Raw genomic sequence first — 21,562 nt, 5'->3', positions numbered from 1 at the left:
ACCCAGCAGAAAATGTATTTGACAGATAAAATTAAGACAGCTTCCTTTCAACCCGAGTGATTATTGCTGTAAGGTGCAGTTGCCGGTTTTGCAATCTTTACCCCAGAGAGAAAATTGGCTCATCTATGTTATCTGTTCTACTAATGAGAAAAACAACAATGTGTTGTCTATTTTTAAATCATGGATTAAAATAACTTGCAATCATAGTGCAAACGTGGCAAACTTTAGGCTGAACAAAACTGAGTTTGATATAATGCATTATCTGCGAGTCTACCTATTCAGTCATATTTAGTGAAACGTATAATGACTGGAGTTATCAAGAACTAATTGTACAATGCAAAGTTAGGAAGGGGTGAAACATGGGGTTTTAACATTACATGAAATTAAAAGCAATATGAGTGCAAAATTAAGACAAAGAAAATAAACAAAATCTGTTAGGGAATAGCAAAAAAATGGATTATGATACACTATTCCTTTACTCCCCCCTTAGTTTAACAATTACACACAGAATTTAAGATTAACATGGTTTACAAAGTACACCTGAAGCTATAATGGTCTCATTAATACATAAAGTCCCTTGTAAGCACACAAGATGACTGTGGTAAGACACACTCCGCTCTGGACGCAAGTGAATGCCAGTGGATTTCTCTTCAAAATCCTCCCAGATGTTTCTTATACCATGAGCCACCTTGCCTTACTGAACTACAACTTACACATGATTGATTTCAAATTCCACTTTCAAAGTCACACTTGCAAATATTCTTTTAAATTACTCTTTCCCCCTGCTGCTTCCTTTGTCATCAAGGCATTTACACAAACTCCAAGAACCAGCCACCGATTTCCACAGTTATTTCATATTGTCTCCCAAATTGTAGTAATTTCTCACAAACCAGAGCATTACTGCATATATCTTTCAGGCCTCTCAAGACCTAATGCCTTTTCAACTCTCTGTGACTATACTGAAGAATAATCTGTTCTACTTCCCAGTTTCCTCTGTTCCGTTAACTCCAGACTTCGTGGAAACAGACTCCAGGCACAGAAACATTAAATTAAACCCACTTAAAACTATACCTTATTTCTAATGTTTACCAATAAACATATATAAATCACTAACACTATCTTTTTTTCTAACAGCAGCATGTTCTTAATAATTAAGTGATTTAGAAAATGCACCTTCAAGCAATTTCAATTAAACAAAATTAATTTTGTATCTTAGATGGGGTTGTTGATGCAATTATATTTCTAATCAATGATAATTGTGCTGCACAAGTCAGTCAGAAGAGAAACAGAGACAAAATAGATTAATTAAACCAGTTGATAGCTGTACAAGGTTAAGGGCTTGGCGCTGTGGCTTAGATGGTTAAAGCGCCTGTCTAGTAAACAGGAGATCCTGAGTTCAAATCTCAGCAGTGCCTTCGTATGTTTAGGGGCTGGTTTAGCTCACTGGGCTAAATAGCTGGCTTTTAAAGCAGGCCAGCAGCACGGTTCAATTCCCGTACTAGCCTCCCTGGACAACCGCCGGAATGTGGTGACTAGGGGCTTTTCACAGTAACTTCATTTGAAGCCTACTTTTGACAATAAGCAATTTTCATTTCATTTCATTTCATTTCAGGTAAAGCTGGGTTGGATTGGATCCTGGAGAGCAGAGGCAAGAATTACATGGGAAGCACAGAGAAAGAAGAGAAGGCCTCTCTCTAAATATTGGAAAGACCAAGGAACTGATCATTGACTTCAGGAAGTGCAGCACAACACACACTGCCATCTGCTTCAATGGCTCCAAAGTGAAGATGGTCAATAGCTTTAAGTTCCTGGGGGTCACCATCACCAACAGTCTGTCCAGGTCCACTCACGTTGATGCAACAGTCAAGAAAGCCCAACAATGTCCCTACATCCTACGGAAGATAAAGAAATTTGGCATGTCTGCATTGACTCTCACAAATGTCTGCAGATGTACGATAGAGAGCATCCTATCTGGCTGCATCACAGCCTGGTATGGCAACTGCTCGGTCCAAGATCGCAAGTAACTGCAGAGTGTGGTGAACTCAGCCCAATGCATCACACAAGCTTGCCACCCCCACATTGATTCTGTATACACCTCCCACTGCCTCAGGAAGGCAGTCAGCATTATCAGAGACCCTTCCACCCAGGCATTGCCTTCTTCCAGACCCTTCCATCAGGCAGAAGGTACAGAGGTCTGAAGACTCGCACATCCAGACATAGGAACAGCTTCCCCACAGCTACAAGACACCTCAATGACTCCCCCTCGGACTGATCTGTTCCCTGTCAGAACACTATTCACGATGCCATATGCTGCTCTTGCTTATGTACTTGCTTTGTTTGGCCCCTTGTTCCGCACTGTAACCAATCACTGTTTGTCGATGTACCATTTGTCAATGTTCTCTGTTGAATATTCTTTTGTCAATTATGTACATACTGTGTATGTTCCCTCGGCCGTAGAAAGATACTTTTCACTGTACTTCGGTACATGTGACAATAAATCAAATCAAATCAAAATCACGCAGAGCAGAACTTTTCACTGCAGTTAAAGAGCTGGGAGAAGGGAAATACAGGCTGCCGCCTCACAGCACCAGAGACCCAAGTTCAATTCTGGGCTTGGGTGATTGTTTGTGTGGAGTTTGCATGTTATCCCGGTGTCTACATGGGTTTCCTCCGGGTGCTCTGGTTTCCTCCCACAGTCCAAAGATGTATAGGTTAGGTGGATTGGCCATGTTAAATTGTCCCTTAATGTCCAAAGATGTGTAGGTGGTGTTAGGAGGTTAAGGGGCGAGCTTGGCGAGTGGGCCTAGGTACGGTGCGCTTTTGGAGAGTCAGAGCAGACTCAATGGGCTGAATGGCCTCCTTCTGCACTGTAGGGATTTAATGGATTCTATGGCACGACAGTGTTACCATTGGTGTGGGGGGTGCAATTAAAGTGTGACATATTTTAAAAAGATAAGGCCATATTTTCATAGAGGTAGCAGGAACATGAAACCAGGAATCTTCCTGAACTGGCAGACTTGGCTCCCTTGCTCACCATATTTTACTTTGGGAGGTAGACGTGGGTTGTAGTTGGGTTGGCCGCCTCCAGTGAGGAGGCCTGAGGCAACAGTGGAGCCAGGTGGATGGCCAGGCCAGCTGGCTGGAAGAGCACCTTCATGTCCTGGGAAATTGGCCCAGTTTTAGTGATAAATGTTAGGCCCTGAAACCCTCGCCACTCAGCCCTCTGCCCACCCTACATGCCCGTTCCGTGCCCCTCATATCCCCATGTCACCACAGTGCCCCATGCCACCTCCATGACTGATACCCCTTACCACCTCCATGCCGCCGTGTACCCACAGTAGCCACTCATCTATATCCACAATGGACAGGTCTCAGGATATCTTTAAAATGGACATAATAATAATAATCTTTATTAGTGTCGCAAGTAGGCTTACATTAACGCTGCAATGAGGATGCTGTGAAAATCCCTTAGTCGCCACACTCCGGTGCCTGTTCGGGTACACAGAGGGAGAATTCAGAATGTCCAAGCAAGTCTTTGGGACCTGTGGGAGGAAAGCAGAGCACCCGGAGGAAACCCACTTCAGAAACGAGAAAGAACGTGTAGTCTCAGCACAGACAGTGAAGCAAGCGGGAATTAAATTAAACCCGGGACCCTGGCGCTGTGAAGCAACAGTGGTACCCGCTGTGCTACCGTGCCGCCCCACTGAAAGCCTCAAATCCAAACTACTCTGGTGCTTCTGTAGTATCCTGGTTTGCGAATGTAGCTATTAACGGCATGGTTGGTGGCTTACGACCCCCAAGGTCTGAGTAGATTGCCTCGATTCCTGCTTCTACTTATATTCTGGACATAATTCTGTGATGTGACCTTTGGCTGCAACAAATATTGCCCAAACTTTGCCAGTCCTGATGTGAGTAAGTAAGTTCCCACACAAGTGGATGTATGAATATTAATTTCAAATAAAATAAGATAAATTAGATGAAGCATTACATCAAGCAAGATGTGCATAATGTCCAACCCATTAGCAATATTGGTTCAAAGCAACTGATAGAAATTGATTGTGTGATTGCAGGTATCGAACTGCCACTCACCATCACACCGAGGGAATCCATTGTTTCTTTAGATGTTGTTCAGTGATAATTTCAATTATCCTCCACGATGTAATTTTAAAAAAAGTGTAAAGTCCCCAATTCATTTTTTCCAATTAAGGGGCAATTTAGTGTGGCCAATCCACCTACCCTGCACATCTTTGGGTTGTGGGGGTGAAACCCACGCAGACACGTGGAGAATGTGCAAATTCCACATCGACAGTGACCCAAAGCCGGGATCGAACCTGGGGCCTCGGCGCCGTGAGGCTGCAGGGCTAACCCACTGCGCCACAGTGCTGCCCCCTCCGCTATGTAATTGAGTCAATAAGAAATCTCCACTCAAACAAAAAACACAAAAGGTGTCAGTCTCCTCTTGTTAAATTTTATTCTCTACACCATTTACTATGGAGATATTTGAAGTAAGTGAATAAAGTTTGTGATGGTTAAAAACAAATTGCTACGGATGCTGGAATCTGAACCAAAAGATAAAATGTTGGAAAATCGCAGCAGGTCTGGCAACATCTATAGGGAGAGAAAAGAGCTAATGTTTGGAGTGCAGATGACCTTTTGTCAAAGCTACCTGCTCCGACTATGGGAAATGATTCACTACCTCATTCCACCTGCTGAGACATCAGCAGTACATACTGAGGTGAGGCCTTTTCAATGTCCAGATTACGAAACGTGCTTGAAAACTTCAGTAAGCAAGATGTTCCATCAACGTGTTCATACTAAAAAAGAATTCATCCATAAAACCCATTCACAAAATGGAAATGTCCCCTCTAGTGGTCAGTCTGTTATAAAGATGAAAAGCCCATCTACTGACAACGGCAAAGCCAGATAATCCTTTAATTACTTCTTAAAACTGGTAATCAAAATGTGAACACAGCCCATCTGCCAAGATATGTGATTCTAGACCCTTTCAAATGTAGCCAAGCATTCATAATAGCCCCAGCTATCAAAACAAGCCCTGGGAAACGGCAATAATGGAGTAAACCAAAACTGATACTCCAGGTGGCCTTTTTAAAGTTGCAGCTGCAATTTACTTTGCATTTCAAAGTATATTTTCTGTCAACTAATGGAATGCAACGATGCTTAGAGATTTTTAAATGTTCAAAAGCAAGGTCACTGGACAAATCTCAGTCAAAAACATGACAGGATAGTTTCCTAGCATATTTTTCTGCAATTCTGAATGCAGTATTGCATTTTCTCTTCAGGGGAAAAGTACTGGAATGCATGTCACAATGGTCACCAATGTAATGGTCAACCATGTTAGCAGGACAGAGCCCTCTAATTAATCATAAGAACATAAGGTTCCGGGGGTTACAAGCTAACTGTAAACAAGGCCTCTCATTTGGCCAGATACCCGATACTACGAATAGTTGCGGAATAGTCTACACAAAGTTGGCTGGGAGACACTATTTTTCTAAACCCAAAATGAGACCAGAGTACCTCTACATAAGAACATAAAAACATAAGAACTAGGAGCAGGAGTAGGCCATCTGGCCCCTCGAGCCTGCTCCGCCATTCAATGAGATCATGGCTGATCTTTTGTGGACTCAGCTCCACTTTCCGGCCCGAACATCATAACCCTTAATCCCTTTATTCTTCAAAAAACTATCTATCTTTACCTTAAAAACATGTAATGAAGGAGCCTCAACTGCTTCACTGGGCAAGGAATTCCATAGATTCACAACCCTTTAGGTGAAGACGTTCCTCCTAAACTCAGTCCTAAATCTACTTCCCCTTATTTTGAGGCTATGTCCCCTAGTTCTGCTTTCACCCTCCAGTGGAAACAACCTGCCCGCATCTATCCTATCTATTCCCTTCATAATTTTAAATGTTTCTATAAGATCCCCCTCATCCTTCTAAATTCCAACGAGTACAGTCCCAGTCTACTCAACCTCTCCTCATAATCCAACCCCTTCAGCCCTGGGATTAACCTAGTGAATCTCCTCTGCACACTCTCCAGTGCCAGTACACCCTTTCTCAAGTAAGGAGACCAAAACTGAACACAATACTCCAGGTGTGGCCTCACTAACACCTTATACAATTGCAACATAACCTCCCTAGTCTTAAACTCCATCCCACTAGCAATGAAGGACAAAATTCAATTTGCCTTCTTAATCACCTGTTTCACCTATAAACCAACCTTCTGTGACTCATGCACTAGCACACCCAAGTCTCTCTGCACAGTGGCATGCTTTAATATTTTATCGTTTAAATAATAATCCCGTTTGCTGTTATTCCTACCAAAATGGATAACCTCACATTTGTCAACATGATATTCCATCTGCCAGACCCTATCCCATTCACTTAACCTATCCAAATCCCTCTGCAGACTTCCAGTATCCTCTGCACTTTTCACTTTACCACTCATCTTAGTGTCATCTGCAAACTTGGACACATTGCCCTTGGTCCCCAACTCCAAATCATCTATGTAAATTGTGAACAATTGTGGGCCCAATACGGATCCCTGAGGGACACCACTAGCTACTGATTGCCAACTAGAGAAACACCCATTAATCCCCACTCTTTGCTTTCTATTAATTTTTTTTTTTTTTATAAATTTAGAGTACCCAATTATTTTTTTCCAATTAAGGGGCAATTTAGCGTGGCCAATCCACCTACTCTGCACATCTTTGGGTTGTGGGGGCGAAACCCACGCAGACACGGGGAGAACGTGCAAACTCCACACGGACAGTGACCCAGGGCCGGGATTCGAACCCGGGTCCTCAGCGCCGTGGGCAGCAATGCTACCACTGTGCCACCGTGCTGCCTGCTTTCTATTAATTAACCAATCCTCTAACCATGCTACAATTTTACCCTGGGGCTTGTTTTAGCTCACTCGGCTAAATCGCTGGCTTTTAAAGCAGACCAAGCAGGCCAGCAGCACGGTTCGATTCCCGTACCAGCCTCCCCGGACAGGCGCCGGAATGTGGCGACTAGGGGCATTTCACAGTAACTTCGTTGAAGTCTACTCGTGACAATAAGCAAATTTCATTTTTCATTTTACCCTTAATGCCATGCATCTTTATCTTATGCAGCAACCTTTTGTGTGGCACCTTGTCAAAGGCTTTCTGGAAATCCCGATATACCACATCCATCGGCTCTCCGTTATCTACTGCACTGGTAATGTCCTCAAAAAATTCCACTAAATTAGTCAGGCATGACCTGCCCTTTATGAACCGATGCTGCGTCTGCCCAATGGGACAATTTCTATCCAGATGCCTCGCTATTTCTTCCTTGATGATAGATTCCAGCATCTTCCCTACTACCGAAGTTAAGCTCACTGGCCTATAATTTCCTGCTTTCTACCTACCTCCTTTTTTAAACAGTGGTGTCACATTTGCTAATTTCCAATCCACCGGGACCACCCCAGAGTCTAGTGAATTTCGGTAAATTATCACTAGTGCATCTGCAATTTCCCTAGCCATCTCTTTTAGCACTCTGGGATGCATTCCATCAGGGCCAGGAGACTTGTCTACCTTTAGCCCCATTAGCTTGCCCATCATTACCTCCTTAGTGATAACAATCCTCTCAAGGTCCTCACCTGTCATAGCCTCATTTCTATCAGTCGCTGGCATGTTATTTGTGTCTTCCACTGTGAAGACCGACCCAAAAAACCTGTTCAGTTCCTCAGCCATTTCCTCATTTCCCATTATTAAAACTCCCTTCTCATCCTCTAAAGGACCAATATTTACCTTAGCCACTCTTTTTTGTTTTATATATTTGTAAAAACTTTTACTGTCTATTTTTATATTCTGAGCAAGTTTACTCTCATACTCTATCTTACTCTTCTTTATAGCTTTTTTAGTAGCTTTCTGTTGCCCCCTAAAGATTTCCCAGTCCTCTAATCTCCCAGCAATCTTTGCCACTTTATATGCTTTTTCCTTCAATTTGATACTCTCCCTTATTTCCTTAGATATCCACGGTCGATAATCACTGTAGTAAAACACATTTCATTACAACGCAACATCTTAGTCTTGGAAATGAAAGTACATTCTTATTTTGTATTTCAAAGCCTGCCCATGAAAGAATTGCAGGGGCAGGTGACTTTTTAAAACTTGGGATTGGAGTTCCCTGTCGTTCACGCTTCTTCTGAAGTGCTATGACCCACATTTCCTGCTAACATGAGTCCAACTCCATTAGAATAGTGGAATCTGAAATGCCCACCCTACAATGGATTAGGCAAGTGTAGGACTGCTGCGTCTAGAGTCACTATTCATCCCGTTATTCCACAGCAGTAAAAATCCCACATAATAGGAATGGGGAAGAGAATCCCAAAATTGGGTCCCATCCACCATTTTAAATTCTCCTGCCTCCATTCTAACACAGAGAGAGGTCTGAAAATTCAGGCTGCAGTTTCCGTTAAAAATGTGCACGTGGGAATTATAAGGGGGAGAAGCTGGCACAAAATTGCGTGAAAACAGGAAGCATGCTTGATAAAGTCTTGGACAAAGGAAATGTGTGTAAATGTTACATTTTTAATTTATTCTGTAGAATTACCAATGTCCACGAGCAACATCCAGGAACTTTGCAGTCCCAGATGAGTTAAAAGAAAACATTTCCACTGTTGCAACGTTTTGACGCCCTCAAACTTATCTTGCTTCTTTATACACATTCACATCACATTGACAAAATACAGATATCTGCTGTGTACTTTACTTGACAAACTGCTAATGGTTCCTTCTGTGGATGATTGAGGTTGTTCTGCTCCATCTCGAGCAATGTTTCATGCTGCTTAATATGCGGTGCTCAGTCTTTCTAAAGTGCACTCCAGTAAATGCAAGCAAAGTGCCTCCAAATGTGCGATGCGCCTTACAATGCCTAATTGAAGGTGTATGCTTGTAAAAACAGGTTTACCATAAAATAGAACTAAACGTGCAGCTTGCAAGGAAGAAAAACACTCGGCTGCTATTTGCAATCTTTGTTTATTTGTGTCTCTTATGGAGACGTATTGATGAAGAAATTACACAGAGTTTGAAACCCGTGATGGCTTGACCCTTTTCCTCTCCATTTCTTGCTGCCTTGGAAATTCATTGGTGTTCTGCTCAAGTTACAGACCGAAAGCAGGCACCCAAACATCCAAAAATGCACATGGCACATGCCGGCTTGTCCAACCGTTGCATACCACCGCCATTTTGTTCTGGAATGATTCAGGAAGCTGATTAAAACATTCATATAAGGGTCCTCCATGTATTAGGATACTTTGGTAAACTGGGCTGCCCCAGCATTTGACACATAGCACCAACGAGCGCCGAGGTATCAGCTATGCCTCCATTATTAGTGCCCCCGTCTCTGAGTCAGCATGTTGTGGGTTCAAGTCTCACTTTAAAGACCTGAGCGCCTAATCCAGGCTGATGTTTCAGTGCAGTGTTTGTGGGAACGCCATACTTTGGATGACGTGTTGAACCAAGGTTATTATGCCTTTTCAGGTGGATGTAAAAGATCCCTCTGTACACTGTGAAGAAGAGCAAGCGAGGTTTCCTGATGTCTTGGCCAATATTTATCCTTCGCCCAACATAAAAGATCATAAATACATGCCTTTCTTCTCTTATTCTTTTTCCCTGCGTAGGGAGGGCAGTTTAACCTGAAGCCCACTTAAAGGCACGCCTTGGATTGTCAGCTTTACAGCCACCCTAGTCTATGTGACTGAAGTGATGCTTTTTGCTCTATTTTAATTAATCTTTTCGGGCTTTAAATCCAGCCATTGTAGATAAGCTGGCTGAAGAAAAGTGATTGCAATTCCAATCCCTGTTCTGAGCTTATTTTGACAAGTGTTGAAAGGTTGGCTCATCCTGTCTGCCATACCCTAGACATGAGGGGAGGAGATGCGTCAAGGCTGAACAAACACAGACAGTGTGATTTGCTCAGTTAAAAAAATGGCAGCCGATTATGAGACTGACGGTCACGAGGAATCCAAACAAGTCACAGCAGTCAGTGAAAGCGCATGGAGAGGCTGGCTCTGTTCATTGAGTGAGTTATCAGAAGATGTGGCAACCTCACAAGAAAGATGAAGTAAACCAGCTAACTGCAATAATCAGAAAAGATAACGGGAATGAAAAGGGCATTCATAAAAACCCTATCTTAAAACAAACTTGGCATGAAACATTATTTTGTCTACCCAACCACTTGGATATAAGAATGAAGGAATAGCTGTAATATATTCCTGTTAGATTATTCAATTGCTCATTGTTAAGAAAAGTGATTGAACTAAAAATGTCATCTGTCGCAATGCTCTCTCGTGTTCACAACTGAAATAAGACCCAATAGAAAGTAGCCAGTACTTAACAGCAATGACTAAATTGTTAATTTTCCTGGGGGAATTACAAAACAAATGGCACAGATCTGAAGGCAGGTATAGATACATTCAAAGAAATGGGGAGTTGGGGTTTACTCATGATTTGATGATTAGGGCAGCACGGTAGCATTGTGGATAGCACAATGGCTTCCAGGGTCCCAGGTTTGATTCCGGCTTGGGTCGCTGTCTGTGCGGAGTCTGCACATCCTCCCCGTGTGTGCGTGGGTTTCCTCCGGGTGCTCCAGTTTCCTCCCACAGTCCAAAGATGTGCAGGTTAGGTGGATTGGCCATGATAAATTGCCCTTAGTGTCCAAAATTCCCCTTAATGTTGGGTTGGGTTATGGGGATATGGTGGAGGTGTTGACCTTGGGTAGAGTGCTCTTTCCAAGAGCTGGTGCAGACTCGATGGGCCGAATGGCCTCCTTCTGCACTGTAAATTCTATGATGATAGACAGATTTTTGGTCTCTAAAGTTGTTCAGGATATGGGGAGTGGGTGGGAAAATGGAATTGAATTCCAAGGTCAGCTGTGTCGTGTTGAATGGCGGAGCAGGCTCGATGGGCCGTGTGTGCTCTATGCCTGCTCCTAATTCCAATGCCCTTGAGAGTCAAAATAATTTAGGGTAAAAAGGGATATTGTTATAACCTGCTTGGATCCTATTGGCTGGGGAAAATTGGTTACCCCACGTTCCTTGAGAAATATGCAGCGAAATTCTTCGTTCCTGAGACTAAGTGTTGACGCCGGGGCAGGTTAACATAAATCACTCAGTACAATAGTTCATGTGTATGATTTGGGTACTTTAGCAGGTGAGAGGCTATAGCTCAGTGGTAGAGCATCTGACTGCAGATTGCAAGGTCCCTGGTTCAAACCCAGGTTCCTCCTTTTGTTATTGGCTGCTGTTTCTCCTTGCTGGTACTATTATTGAGGAAGGATTAAACAGGAAACTACAGCCTACCCAATAGTAATGGGGAAACTATTGAAAGCAAATCTGAGAGATAGAATTAATCTGCATTTCTAGAGGAGAGAATTAATAAGAACAGTCAGCGTGATTTTTTTAAGGGGAGGTCATGTCTGGTCAACTTGATTGAATTTTTCGAAGAGGTGACCAGGTGAGGGCAACGTGTTTGACATAGTCTACTTGGACACCAGCAAGGCTTTTGATAAGGTTCCACATAGGAGACTGATAGCGAAGGGAGGAGCCCGTGGGATACAAGGAAATTTGGCAAATTGGATCCAGAATTGGCTGAGTCGCAGGAAGCAAAGTGTGATAGTCAAGGAGTGTTTTTCTGACTGGAAGCCTGTGCCCAATGGGGTCTCGCAGGGATTAGTGTTGGGGGCCCTTGCTGCTTGTGGTTTATATAAATGATTCAGACTTGAATGTTGGAGGGTTCATCAGTAAGTTTGCGGATGATCTAGAAATTGCTGGAATGGTAAAGAGTGAGGAGCATAGCCTAAGACTACAGAAGGGTTTAAGGCAGATGGTCAGTTGGGCTGACCAGTGGCAAATGGAATTCAATCTGGATAAGTGTGAGGTGATGCACTTGGGCAGGACAAACAAGGCAAGGGAATACATGATAAACGGCAGGATCCTGGGACCGAGGATCAGTGTGACCTTGCTGTGCATGTACACTGGTTCCTTAAGGTGGCAGGACAGGTGAATAAAGTGGTTAAGAAGGCATATGAGATACTTGCCTTTATTAGCTGAGGCATAGAGTTTAAGAGCAGGGAGGTTATGCTGGAATTCTATGAAATGTTGGCTAGGCCACGGCTAGAGTATTGTGTGCAGTTCTGGAATCCACATTTTTAAAAAATTCATTTTTACAGGATGTGGGCTTCGCTGGCTAAGCCAGCATGTGTTGCCCATCTCTAGTTGTCCTCGAGAAGGTGGTGGTGAGCTGCCTTCTGGAACCGCTACAGTCCATGTGGTGTATCGACTCGGGAGGGAGTTCCAGGAATTTGACCCAGCGATAGCAAAGGAACATATATATACTGCCAATGTCACTCTGTTCCCATTGTATATGTACCGATATTGTAAGTGCCGTTGCACTACCTGACCACCAGGGGGAGTAGCTCTGGGAGTACTCGAGAGTCTGTACTGGGCTCCCCCTTGTCTCCACCCAGAACTCCTCCCCTGGAGCTGCTGTATAAAGATCCGTGCCACAGAGCCAGCCGACCAGTTCATCGAAAGTTCAACGGCGAACAGGCTGGCTCTGTTGTAAGTATATTAAAACCACTATTCTAACCCTACAAGCACGTGTCCGTAGAATTGATGGTTCCATCAATGGTGTTCCCAAGTGCCTGTTGCTCTTGTCCTTCTTGATGGTCGTGGCCGTGAGTTTGGAAGGCACTGCATAAGGGATCTTGGTGAGTTTGTAGCGGTTTGATGAAACTGAGTGACTTGCTAGGCCATTTCACAGGGAATTTAAGAGTCAATCACATTGCTGGGGGGATGTGGTAATGCTGTAAACAATGCGGAGGAGATTAACTCGGATATTGCCTGGGCTGGAGAGTTTAATTATGAAGAGAGATTGGATAGATTGGGATTGTTTTCCTTGGAACAGAGGAGGCCGAGTGAGGACATGATTAAAATTATGAGGGGCATAGATAGAGTAGACAGGAAGAAACCCTTTCCCTTGGTGGAGCGATCAATGACCAGGGGGCATAGATTTAAGGTAAGGGGCAGGAGGTTTAGAGTTGATGTGAGCAAAAACCTTTTCACTCAGAGGGTGGTGGGAGTCTGGGAACTCGCTGCCTGAAAGGATGATGGAGGCAGAGACCCTCATAACTGACCCTCATAACTTTGGGGCAGCAGGGTAGCATGGTGGTTAGCATAAATGCTTCACAGCTCCAGGGTCCCAGGTTCGATTCCCGGCTGGGTCACTGTGTGGAGTCTGCACGTCCTCCCCCTGTGTGCGTGGGTTTCCTCTGGGTGCTCTGGTTTCCTCCCACAGTCCAAAGATGTGCGGGTTAGGTGGATTGGCCATACTAAATTGCCTGTAGTGTCCTAATTAAAGTAAGATTAAGAGGGGGTTGTTGGGTTACGGGTATAGGGTGGATACGTGGGTTTGAGTAGGGTGATCATGGCTCGGCACAACATTGAGGGCCGAAGGGCCTGTTCTGTGCTGTAATGTTCTATGTTCTAAATTTAAGAAATATTTAGATGTGCATTTGCAATTCCCAGGCATACAAGGCTATGGGCCAAGTGCTGGAAAATGGAATCAGAATAGCTGGATGGTTGTTTTTGACTGGCGCAGATGCGAGAAGCCAAAGGACCTTTTCTGTGCTGTGGACCTCGATGACTTTATGATACTTTGGGCTGCAAACTTCAGGGACATCTATAGATGGCTGCTCGCCATTACCCACCCAGGGGAAATTAGGGACAGGCAATAAAACACCCACATCCCACGAACAAAACAAAATGGAGACTTCTCTTTGTTTATTCAGTAATCCACTGTATGCTGAATCAATATTATCTTTATTATTTTTTCGCGAGAAGAGGGATAGAAAACAAATAACAAAAATCAAATTAGAAATTTCTTCATATAACTCCGTCATTTCGCCAACTGATATGAGTGCACCCTTGCGAACCACAGCTGAATATTGATGAAGGATCCCCTGCACAGACCCAGACCAATGTGAAAAACACACTGCCTGGATAATCAGGAGAAGGTTTGCTGCATTATGTGCCACAAGTTTGGCTACAAAGGGCCTTTATACCTTTGTGTCTCTTCCTCTAGATCTGACCTGTCTGCCAGCAAACATCCAGCACACTTGCGTTTCAGTAAGAGAGATTGTAGCAAATCTCTTTCTTGTGATATACCCAGGGCGCTTGTTGATGCAGTAACTCGTCTGTGCACACACACAGAATCCAATTACAATTGATTTTATTGATAAAGAAAAAGAGTGCCTCCACGGTAGGTTTATGATAAATTGATCCAAATCATTACACGCCTGAGCATGCAAAGAATAAACAGTCTCTGGTGTGGAACAGACTTATTCCGAGCACAGCTATTACAAAGTCTTCCGTGTATGGCTGGCTTGTGATAAATCTCCTTTATTATAACTGATTATTGGTCTGATACTCAGTTTGAATATTCGGTTGATGGTATTTGTTAGTCTAGCTTTATTTGGTACTAACCTTTGGTCTGCAACAGTTTATTGAGAATTGCACTTGGATATTGTGAAGGGAGGGTGAGGGGGGAGTGGGGAAACGTGTGCACTTTGACAAACTCCCGACTGGAGAAAACACAAGAAAATACCAAGGAAAAGATGTGCATTTGAAATGAACAAGAAGGCAACTCAGTCTTAGGGTCCAGAATTATGGACATGGCAAGGGTCGATGCTTGCAATTTCCCACGTGGCGTCACCCCCTCCCTATCTCTGTAACCTCCTCCAGCCCTACAACCCGCTGAATTCTCTGCATACTCTCAATCGGACCACTTGCCAATCCCTGACTCCCTTTGTCGCTCCATTGACAGCCTTAGTGGCCAGGCAATAGGAACAAGTCAGGAAGCTTTGTGACTTGGAGGGGAATGGGCAGGCTCAGTAATTGCTCGAACTCAATGGGCATGTTTTCTAAAAGTCAATGGCGAGCCCTATCGCCTCACCTCTGATCGCAAAACCCGGATCTTCATAATAATGAACCACAAATAGGTTCAATTAAAAGTTTAAAGGTAGAATCATATGCTTGCAGATTGCTTAAGAGATTTCAGAGTGAACTAGTAACATTGTGAAGTGATTGTTTGATACGCTGTTTGCTGTAATCAATAAAAACGTTAGTTTAATTATTTACATGTAAGGATTAGTTTCATGATTCCTGTAGTGGCTTGAAGCAAACAAATAGCTTCTTATAACTAATGGATTAGATCCATCAATTAATTGATTTTGCCCGACATTACTGTGTGGTATTTAAATAGCTGCTGAAGGCTCAGCGAAATGTATATAGCTCATAAATTAAAGAAGTAACAAGATGTTGTGATACGACACACAATGTAAGGTCCTAAGAAAGTATCTCTAAAGTAAAATAGATGAAGCAAGTGATTATGGTGAGCAAGGCGTATTATTAAGGTTCATTACGGGAAGCACAGCGGCGCAGTGGGTTAGCCCTGCTGCCTCACGGCGCCGAGATCCCAGGTTCGATCCCAGCTCTGGGTCAGTGTCCCGTATGGAGTTTGTACATTCTCCCCGTGTTTGCGTGGGTTTCGCCCCCACACCCCAAAGACGTGCATTGGCCACGCTAAATTGCCCCTCAATTGGAAAAAATGAATTACTTTAAAAAGAAAAATTATTACGGTTCATTGCATACGTGCACAATGAAGGCCAATTTAAATATTATGGTGATGTGAATATGTCCAGATAAGGAAACTGGAAATCAACCTATGTTTGAATTAATGATCAACAGCAGCCAGTTGAACTCCTAAAGTTGGCTAAAGTTGTAAGAGGGACATGCCTCTGCAATTTCAGGACAGATTGGAGTTGCATGCAAGTTGGTGTCTCTTGATTTATACAGTATCTTGAAGCACAGCAAAGAAAATACACCTTCCAGAGGTTTATGTTGGTATCTGGAAAACTCGACTGCTAGTGGTGTCTAAAGCTTGCTGTAACTACTGGGTGGAGTCGGCAGCACGGTGGCACAGTGGTTAGTACTCCTGCCTCATATTGCCGAGGTCCCAGGTTCAATCTCGGCCCTGGGTTACCGTCCGTTTGGAGTTTCCATTCTCCCCGTGTTTGCGTGAGTTTCGCCCCCACAACCCAAAGATGTGCAGGGTAGATGGATTGGCCATGCTAAATTGCCCCTTAATTGGAAAAGAAGAATTGGGTACTTTAAATTTATATTTAAAAAATCTACTGGGTGGACAGCTTGGAGAAACAAGGGCTTAGAGAAGTAATGAGTTTTTCTGAAAAAGATGGATTACATCTAAAGTAAGGGGAATGCACGTAAATAGGTTCATTTAAAATTAAGAATGGGGAAGAGTTAAATAAACAAGTGGAAAATGGATTAGGTATTAAAGAGCAATGGGATTGTGCAGTGGATAGGTAATGACCTGGAACCTGTGGAGACTATCATGATTTCAAAAGGAAATTGAGGGTCATAAACTTGCAAGGGAAAGGTACTCCTTGGATTGCTCTACAGAGAGACAGCATGGACTCAATGCGCCAAATTTCCTCCTTCAATGCTGCAATGACTTTATAACACTATGGTGTTCAAATGAGAATGCAAAAGCTGGACTTGAGGGGTTCACTCAGCAGAAGGAGTTTGCTAACTCCTAAAGTTGTCTGTTCAACAAACAATGGGACTGTGAGAAAAGAACACAACTTCAGCTCTTGGGCAAAGAGCTTGGGGAAGAAAAGAAAGTGTAATCCAACATTAACAGAGCTGGTGATATGCTCTCATGGGATCTTGTTTAGATTTAAATTTAGATTTATTGTTACTTGTACCGAGGTACAGTGAAAAGTATTGTTCAGCGTACAGTCCATTAGATCATACCAGACATAAAAAACATAGGACAAACGATAAATGCACAATGTAAATACATAGACATAGACATCGGGTGAAGCATACAGAGTGCAGTGCTGTGCAGTACAGAAAACCCGTGGAGAGATCAGTTCAGTCCGTAAGAGGGTCATTGAGGAGTCTGGTAACAGCGGGGAAAACATTTTTTTTGAACCTGTTAATCTATGTTCTCAGGCTTTTGTATCTTGTGTCCGATGAAAGAGATTGGAAGAGAGAATAACCCGGGTAGAAGGGGTCTTTGATTATTCTGCCTGCTTTCCCAAGGCACTGGGAGGTGCAGATAGAGTCAAAGGATGGGAGGTGGGTTCGTGTGATGGACTGGGCTATGTTCACAACTCTCTATAGTTTCTTACGGTTTTGGGCTGAGCAGTTGCCATACCAGGCTGTGATGCAGCTAGATAGCATGCTTTCTATGGTGCATCTGTAAAAATTGTTAAGAGTCAATGTGGACATGCCAAATTTCCTTAGTTTCCTGAGGAAGTATAGGCGCTGTTATGCTTTCTTGGTCGTAGCGTTGACGTGGGTGGACCATGGCAGATTGTTGGTGATGTGCACACCTAGGAATTTGAAGCTGTCAAACATCTCCACCGTGGCACCATTGATGCAGACAGGGGTGTGTACACCTTCCTCCTTCCTGAAGTCAATGACCAGCTCCTTAGTTTTGCTGACATCGAGGGAGAGATTGTTGTCGTTACACCACACTATTCGGTTCTCTATCTCCCTCCTGTACTTTGACTAATTGTTGTTTGTGCTTGTAGATCTTGTGCTGGTGAAGTTCCTGTTGTTCAGTGATGAGATGCTTCCCCCAACTGTGGTATAAACAACAATTATGCATTTGTGGGAGTAAATGGATTTGTTTGCTAGTGTATATTTACAGATATAAAAAAGCAATAATTGAACCAATTTATGGGCCACTGTTGGAAGTGTGACGCTGAAGAACAAAGGTTGACGATCTGAGAAAGCTAATAACCCAAAGTATTGTAACTCCATCATTATAATCACAGCTCTGATAGTTGGTCCAACAACAAAAGCTTCACCATATTGCACTGCAATGGTTGCCGGGGTAACCAGCAGATATGTATATCGGTCCCAGTAGGTTTTCAAGTCAACTGTGTTGCTTACTAGCTGAGCTGTTTTGACAAGGGTGTAATGGTTGTCATGGTTACAAACCGTAACTACTGAGGTCTTGAAAATCAAAGTAGTTTTGGGTCACACTTCATTACATCATGCAGTGAAGTTAGGAGAATTCATCTCTCCTAACCTCTGCTAATTATTATTTTCCCAACTGGAACAGTAGTCACAATTGTGCAACTGGAAAAGGAGGTGAATTTAGAGAAGCAGTGTTTGCAAAAGCAAATGCCATGATTGTAAGCTAAGAAAACAAGGTGCCAAATATAATTTAGCTTGAATTAAATCTTGGGCAATAAAACCTGACTCGAGGGAATTATCCAACGGGTGATGGGCAGAGACTGGTTCAAAAAGGCTAATATGATTTTGGAATTAAACAAAGAGGGAGGTTATAATATTCTTGGTGCATATTGGCAGCACGGTGGTTAGCTCAGTTACTTCACAGCTCCACGGTCCCAGGTTCAATTCCTGACTTGGGTCACTGTCTGTGCAGAGTCTGCACGTTCTCCTTGTGTCTGCGTGGGTTTCCTCCGGGTGCTCCGGTTTCCTCCCACAGTCCAAAGATGTGCGGGTTAGGTGGGCTGGCTGTGCTAAATTGCCCTTCGTGCCCAAAAAAGAAGGTTAGGTGAGGTTACTGGGTTGCGGGGATGAGGTGGAGGTGTGGGCTTGGGTAGGGGGCTCTTTCCAGGGGCCGGTGCAGACTCGATGGGCCGAGTGGCCTCCTTCTGCACTGTAAATTCTATGTCACTGAACAAGATTTAAACTCTGGACGGATTGGATTTAAATCTATTATAATGTGGGCGGTTCAATAGCAAATTAAAGTTAATTTCAACAAATATGCAATTTTTCCACTGGCTGAAAGATGGTGTAATGTTATATAATGATGTGAGTAGAATAAATCCAATGAGCTTGACGTGTCAGTAGATTTGTCACTTTCTATGTTAAGGCACTCTGAAGCAGCAAAGGAATATTGAAGATTGAATTTCCATTTCTGTAACTCCTTTCACATCAACTCACTGAAAGACGCTCTTTGCTCTGCCCGGAACTTGTTGATCTTCCAGTGCAAAGAGTGGTCCCCGACTGAGTGTTCCAGACTGGCACCTTCCAAAGTCCAGGACTATGTACTTCTGTCATCTTTGGGCGGCACCGTGGCGCAGTGGCAAGCACTGCCACCTGTGGCGCCGAGGTCCCAGGTTCGAATCCTGGCCCTGGGTCACTGTCCGTGTGGAGTTTGCACATTCTCCCTGTATCTGGTGGGTCTCACCTCCACAACCCAAAGATGTGCAGGATAGGTGGGTTGGCGATACTAAAAAAAAAACTTCTGTCAACTTTATTGCTTACTGGCTGAGCTGCTTTGACATGGGTGTAATGGTGGGGAGGCCGTGGCGTAGTGATATTGTCACTGTATTAGTAATCCAGAGACTCAGAGAACTGCTGTGAATCCCTCCACTGCAGATGGTGAAATTTGAATTCAATCAAAAAAAATCTGGGGCGGAATTCTCCGCAAGGCCCGACGCCGTCGTGAAACCTGGAGAGGTTCACGAAGGCGTCGGAAGCCTCTCCCGGCCTCCTATACTCCCCTACCCGAGGGGATAGATGGGCCGTACCGGGAAACTCGGCGGCCGGGCCTTGTCCCTGGCTTCAAGGCCCGGCGCGCCAAAAATGACACCGCAAGACATGGCGGCTTGATCTTGCAGGGCGGCGGAGGGGAAAGAGTGCGTCCCCTTGAGACACCGGCCCGACGATCGGTGGGCACCGATCGCGGGCCTGTCCCCTCCCGAGCAAGGTCGTGGTGCTCGATCCCCGATCCGCCCCCCCTAGACCCCACACTTACCTGGCGCGCCATGTTCACGACGGCAGCGACCAGGTGTGGTTGCCGCCGTCGTGAACCGGTCGGGAACGGAAGGCCGCTCAGCCCATCCGGGTCGGAGAATCACGGCGGCCCGCGTTTCTCCGAGCGGCGTGTCGGAAAACCAGGCACGCCATTTTGGGGGGGCTGGGAGAATAGCGGGAGGTGCGGGAGCGGACCTCCCATTATTCTCCCACCCATCGTGGTTGCAGAGAATCGCGGCCCTGGAATTTAAAAGTCTAGTGATGACCATGCAACGATTGTCATAAAAACCCATCTTGTGCACAAGTGTCTTTTAGGGAAGGAAATCTGCCATCCTTATCTGGCCGGCATGTGACTCCAGACCCCCAGCAATGTGGTGGACTCTTAACTGCCTGTCAAGGGCAAATAGGAATGGGCAATAAATGCTGGCACACCCTGCGACGCCCACGTCCCAAGAACAAATAAAAAAGGAAGGTGCACTAAAGCTCTTGGCAGCCACCACAGAAGCACAATGGGAGAAGGTCACTGATGTGTTGGGTGCTCTGGATTTGTGGAACACATACAGGCCACCAACACTTACAATAGTATAACACTATTTTATTAAACTATAAACTGTTGAATATACTCTTACTGCGGGTTAACACGATGTTAGATTAAACTAAAGACCTGTGCTTATCCTAACCAGTCTAATCACTCAGCATTTGGTGAGGATCTGTGCTGTAAGCTGTAAGCTCTGTACTTCTGAAAGGCTGCATCCCGAATGACCCGGAAAACTGATGCCCTCTGTCTTTATAGTGCATGTGTTCTAACTGGTGATTGGCTGCGGTGTTATGCATGTTGATTGGTCCTACTGTATGTCCATCAGTGTGTGTGTCTGCACCATGATATACTGGTGTATATTATGACAGTCGCTCTTGCAGCCACAGTGAGCGGAGGGGAGTGGGCCCGCAGGCTGGACGACTCACACTGAATATATACGGTGAATATTACATGTATCACAATTGTACAGAAGCAACTCAAAAAACTTGAATATCATTGCACTTTCTGCAAAGGCCATTTTGAAACCTATGTAATGTTCCTTTCAGATATTTGACAAATAAAGTATATTTTTGCCAAACAAAACCTCCTTTCACACTCTTGGGACGCTCAAAGCGTTTCACAGCCAATGATGCATTTTTAAAGTGTAGTTTCTGTTATAGTCCAGGGAAACATAGCAACCAGCTTCTCTATAATGTGGCCCCACAAACACTAAATGAGATGAATGGTCAAATAATATAGTTTAATGACGATAGCCGAGGGATCAATGCTAAAACTCCAGTCTACCTCTCTGAATAATAAAATGGCAATTTAGCATGACCAATCCACCTAACCCGCACATCTTTGGACTGTGGGAGGAAACCGGAGCACCCGGAGGAAACCCACGCACACACGGGGAGGACGTGCAGACTCCACACAATCACCCCAGGCCGGAATCGAACCCAGGTCACTGAACAGCGCTAACCACTGTGCCACCATGAACTCCTTGATCTGTAAACCAAGGATTGGGATGTTGGAGATCTCGGTGCAGTCAGATGCCAGGCTGGGTGAGTTGAAGTAACAAAGGATTGAGCTCAATGGACCAAGGACTGGATACTCGGGTGAAGGAACAATTGGGATTTACGCCCGACGCTGATTCCGACGTGATTTTCTGGTCTCCCGCAGCA

The 21,562-nt window shown here is 44.3% G+C and overlaps 1 non-coding gene across 1 annotated transcript; it reads left to right on the top strand.

Annotated features, from left to right (window-relative positions):
* Positions 1-1,341: 1,341 nt before the first annotated feature.
* On the top strand, positions 1,342-1,415 carry trnat-agu. Its single transcript has one exon. It is a non-coding gene; the product is annotated as a tRNA-Thr (tRNA).
* Positions 1,416-21,562: the final 20,147 nt, after the last annotated feature.

Source organism: Scyliorhinus canicula, chromosome 12, assembly GCF_902713615.1.
Source record: "Scyliorhinus canicula chromosome 12, sScyCan1.1, whole genome shotgun sequence".
Taxonomy (NCBI): Eukaryota; Metazoa; Chordata; class Chondrichthyes; order Carcharhiniformes; family Scyliorhinidae; genus Scyliorhinus; species Scyliorhinus canicula.
The sequence above is the reverse complement of the archived record's forward strand: the minus strand, read 5'-3'. Positions and strand labels throughout refer to the sequence as shown.